This window comes from Fistularia commersonii, chromosome 29 (genome assembly GCF_037954325.1).
Source record: "Fistularia commersonii isolate RoL2024-O1a breed Wild chromosome 29, RoL_Fcom_v1.0, whole genome shotgun sequence".
Lineage (NCBI taxonomy): Eukaryota > Metazoa > Chordata > Actinopteri > Syngnathiformes > Fistulariidae > Fistularia > Fistularia commersonii.
In genome coordinates this window covers 2,450,704-2,455,261 of record NC_141312.1, presented here as the reverse complement: position 1 = coordinate 2,455,261, position 4,558 = coordinate 2,450,704, and positions in this window count along the sequence as shown.

Below are 4,558 nucleotides of genomic sequence, written 5' to 3'. Positions count from 1 at the left end.
TAGGATGTGTTTTTTAAGTGTTCCCTTTATTTTTTTGAGCAGTGTACAAGCATTCACACTTTATATTAACCCTCATATTATGTTAAGGGTCAATTTGACCCATTGGGTCAATGGGTGAAATGGGTCAAATTGACCCTTAACATAACATGAGGGTTCACACGCAACCAATCACGCTTTCATTCACAAGCATTCGCTCACAAATCTTAAGACATACACAAATCTAACGAATGCGTCATATAGAAAAATAAAACACGAACCCCCTCGTTCAGTCGTCATATACAGAAATAACCCTTAAGTCTTTGGTTCACACAACGTATAGATATACAACCGTTCACCCTCTCATTCACTCGTCACCCGGAGACCTTCACCCATTGGCCGTCTCCTCGCCTCGCGGTGCAGATATAGTATAAATCCGTCATTATGTTCTGCGCTCAGGTGCCGTTCGCCACCCCTGCCTCCGAGTCTGAGCCGTTCTCTGTTCCCTCCCGGAGTTTTACGGGGAAACGTCATCGCACAGTTTTTCCAAAACAAGCCGAGCGAGCGGTTAGCGTTTCCCAGACGAGGAGCTGCGGATGAAGACGCGCCCAATCCTTCCCTCGTCCCAAAGCCCCGAGACGTAAAAGTTGATTTAATGCCATTCCCGGCGTGTCCACGAGCTCTCCTGTTTATATCTCCCCGATTTGTTACGTACTTGGTGATATTCCCTCGCGCCGCTTTTTTTTTATTTTTTTTTTATAGCAGTCCCGGCGCTAACAAGCTGCAAATTACATTTTTCGATAACTTTCGTCCCGTATTCCGAGCGGACGACGCGGCATCTCAATTCCAAACCTGACGGGTCGCGAGCCGGCAGCGGCCAACTCATAAATAACAGGAAACGTCCGAAGCGCCTCGGGGTAGCTCGTGTTTTGACGTCCGACGTAGCGATCGATGCTCGAATACAGACAAAACATTCAATGGCGAAGCGCGCGCGCGCTCGCCTCCTTTTGTTTGGGAAAATAATGGACTGGAATGAGGCCCTCCTTCCTCCAACAGGTTTCAACGCACACGCGTGCAACGCCGCTTTCCTTCCTGTAAGTCACATTTTTTTACAAGCCGCATTCCACCCCCCCCTTCTTCCACAATTGGACGGCGTCGGCCCTCGCTATCTCCACGGTCAGAAAGGTTGGTGAGCGAGCTGAGAAGGGGCCAGCCTGCGCGGGGGCATTCGGATGGGGGGAAGGGCGATGTCTGCTGGCAACGAGGGTGAGTAGATCAGCGTGGCTCAGTGTCTGCGAGGCGGCGATAAGATTCCAGGATTTTCCCAGTGTGACAGGCCTGCTCACCGAGGCGAACGCCCTCTGCATGGAGACAACCGCCGCCACCTGACCCCTCCCTCCCGCCCAACCCCCGGGGGGCCGCTCCACCTCGGTAGCCACGGTCACCTGCAGCCACACCCTCGCCTCGGAGACGCTTTACACTCCCAGACTCTGGTTTTATTTAATGAGAATGTAGAACAAAGTGCAGGAGTGAATTTTCGTCTATACTTGGACGCGTCTGCACGGCTCCGCCGTGCTGTCTCTTCCTTTCTCTCCGGCGCTCCTCTCTTCCTTTATCTCTGCCTCCTCAGTCACCCCCCCCCCCCCCCCCTCGCTTCCATCCCTCGCTCCCCTCCCCGCTCCCTCTCCCTTGGATGGCAGGTCAGGCAGTGAGCTGTGCGGGCTCAGAGGAGGTAAGGACGCCGCGGTGCACATTAATAATGAAAGGCCTCAGCCACCCCACACCCACATCCCCATCCACCCCCCCCCCCACCCCCCCCAGACACACACACACTTGCGCACACACTCCCCCCATCGCCATGGCGATGGCACTAGCCCAGCACTGTCACCGGGGTGGCGAGGAGGTGGGGAGGAAAAAACCGGGAGTGTAGCTGCGCTCTCCAACCCTCTGCTCGCCAAGCTGATCACGAGCTCCGACAACGAGCCCGCCACGCCGGGCCTTCCGCTGTGGATATCCTCTAATTAAAAACACTCAGCGCCGCGGCTGCGGCACAAATCTGCATCTACTTCCCCACCTGAGCGGCTGCGGAGCTGCAAAAAAAAATAAAAAGAAACACACACAAAAAAAAAAAAAAAGGAAAGAAAGGAAAATCAGTCAAAATCACGGCTAGGCGGGAAATGGAAATTCGCTCTGGTGTCACAGATCTGAGTCATTAGAATGCGTAATTAAACCATGTGTGTTTGACCGTGGCCTTTTTTTTTTTTTTTTTTTTTTTTTTTTTGATCCATCGACCCTTTCGCGTCCCCGCGAGTGCACGGGAACGCCGTTTTTTTCGGGGGAATTTGTTATTTTTCCGTTGCGAGACAAGACGATACACGCGCACGCCTATACATTCCTCTGGCTAGCGTTAGCACGTACGCTCGCTCACCTGTGAAGCTACATAAATCAACTCCTGCGTACAACCTATTATGAAATCAAAAATCAGGAGCTTGAAATATTTTCATTTGCATGAACGGCGGGCATGTTTTTTTTTTTTTTTTCACAATTCCAAAATAACAGCATCGTAAAAACATCGGGATGTTACCAGGTTAGACTATTCCGTTCGTCCCATTTGCACACAGGAATTCAAGTAAACATTTGTTTTAAAGATGCGGTTTGAGCAAAGGGGCTCTAAATACATGCGGGAAAGCGCCGTGTCTTGTAATTTCTTCAATTAATCCACAGCACAATGAACACGTGAGGCGAGCGGCTCACAGTTCCACCCGCTGCCGCTACGTGGGCATCGCACATTCAGACCCGGACACACTTTACTCCTTTCAGACGGCCTTCAAACCTTCTTTCACGCAAACATTATCCTCCATGATTCATGGCCGTTAATGATTTCGCGCACCGGAATATCATTCATTCATTATCTCTTCTGCTTATCCCGCGCTCGGGGTCGCAGGCCCGGCCGCGATTGGCTCTCGCCAGTCCATCACAGGGCCACATACAGAAAACATGCAACCGTTCCCCTGCTCATGCACGCTCCTGGATAACGTAGGGTCGCCAATGAACCTCCCACGTGTTCCCACCGTGGGAGGAAACCGGAGAAAACCCGCGCGAGAACATGGAGACCCCGCGCAGAAAAGCGGAATCCAACCGGGGACTTTCTTGTTGTGAAGCGGAAGAGCGAAGCACTGCACCGCCCACAAGAAGAGTTAGATCAATAATTTTTGAATAACCTTTAGTTTAATGCTCATAAAGCACTGCTCCGTTAGCTGAGGGAAAATCAAAATCCGATCAATGGTGATCTGTAAAGCGGTTTGATTTTTTTTTTTATGGGAATTATTGACATTAAAATAGTGTGGGCCAATATTTCAATATATATTGAATACTCTTTATCGCGAGTGTTGTGCCATGGATTGTTTTACTGTTAAACACTTTGATGCATGATTCTACAACCAGAAACAGATCAGTCCCCACGAAAGATTTCCAGAAAAAGCGATTAAATGATGCCAAAAAAAAAAAATCCCGGCGAAATAAAAGACATGGGCTGAAAGGCATCGAGCTATTACCAAGAAATGTCATCAGGAAATAAAAAAAAACCAACCAAAAATAAAACAACATACTGACTAAAAATATACATCAATAAACTATCAGTGGATCATCAAGGAGCTACAGAAACATTCAGTAGAAACTGTGGGAAATTACGCATCATCTAATTTAAAGACTGGATGTTCATTCATTTTGATTTCATATATATATATATATGTATATATATATTTTTTTTTCTCAGACGTTTTTTCTTTAAACGCTTGAGGGAGGCCTGCAAGTTCACCTCTTCATCATTGTTACAGTGTTAACAGTGATCCTATCCCCGCTGTCATTGGGCGAGAGGCGGGGTTCACCCAGGACCGGCCAATCACAGGGCCACATACTGTGACACGCAACCATTCACCCGTCATATACACACACACACACACACACACACACACACGCCAACCATTCACTCTGTCACTTCCATGTCATATAGAGATACACAACATTCACTGTCATATAGACACATGCAACCATTCATCCCTAAAGTTATGCATCCTTAAATAAAATAACATCCATAAAAATTCATTGCAACCATTCTTGCTTTCATTCGCATTCCTACAAATAATTCAACCTTTCATTTACATCATATAGACAAAAAAAATCACCCTTTCATTCACGTCATATAGACGATAATTCACCCTTTCATTCACATTCGCGCTGCATTTAGAGAAATACAACCATTCACACGTCCAAACCGTTCACACGTAATGTAAACACACACACACACACATTCACCCTGTCATTGGCCCGTCGTGTAGAGACATACACTTTCACACGTTGGAATTGAACCAGGGACCAGCTGTGGGGGAAATGCGTTGCGTTCCACCATCGATTGCGGTGCGACCCGTGTCTCCCGGCCCTACGACCCGCATCTTCCCACCTGTTCCTTCACAACGCATGAAAATATCGAATGAAAAGCCTCCCAAATTTAGCTTCTTCGGCAAAACCTAACGTGCAAACAGACAAGTAGGCCGACATCAGAATGGTACATTTGACACAAATA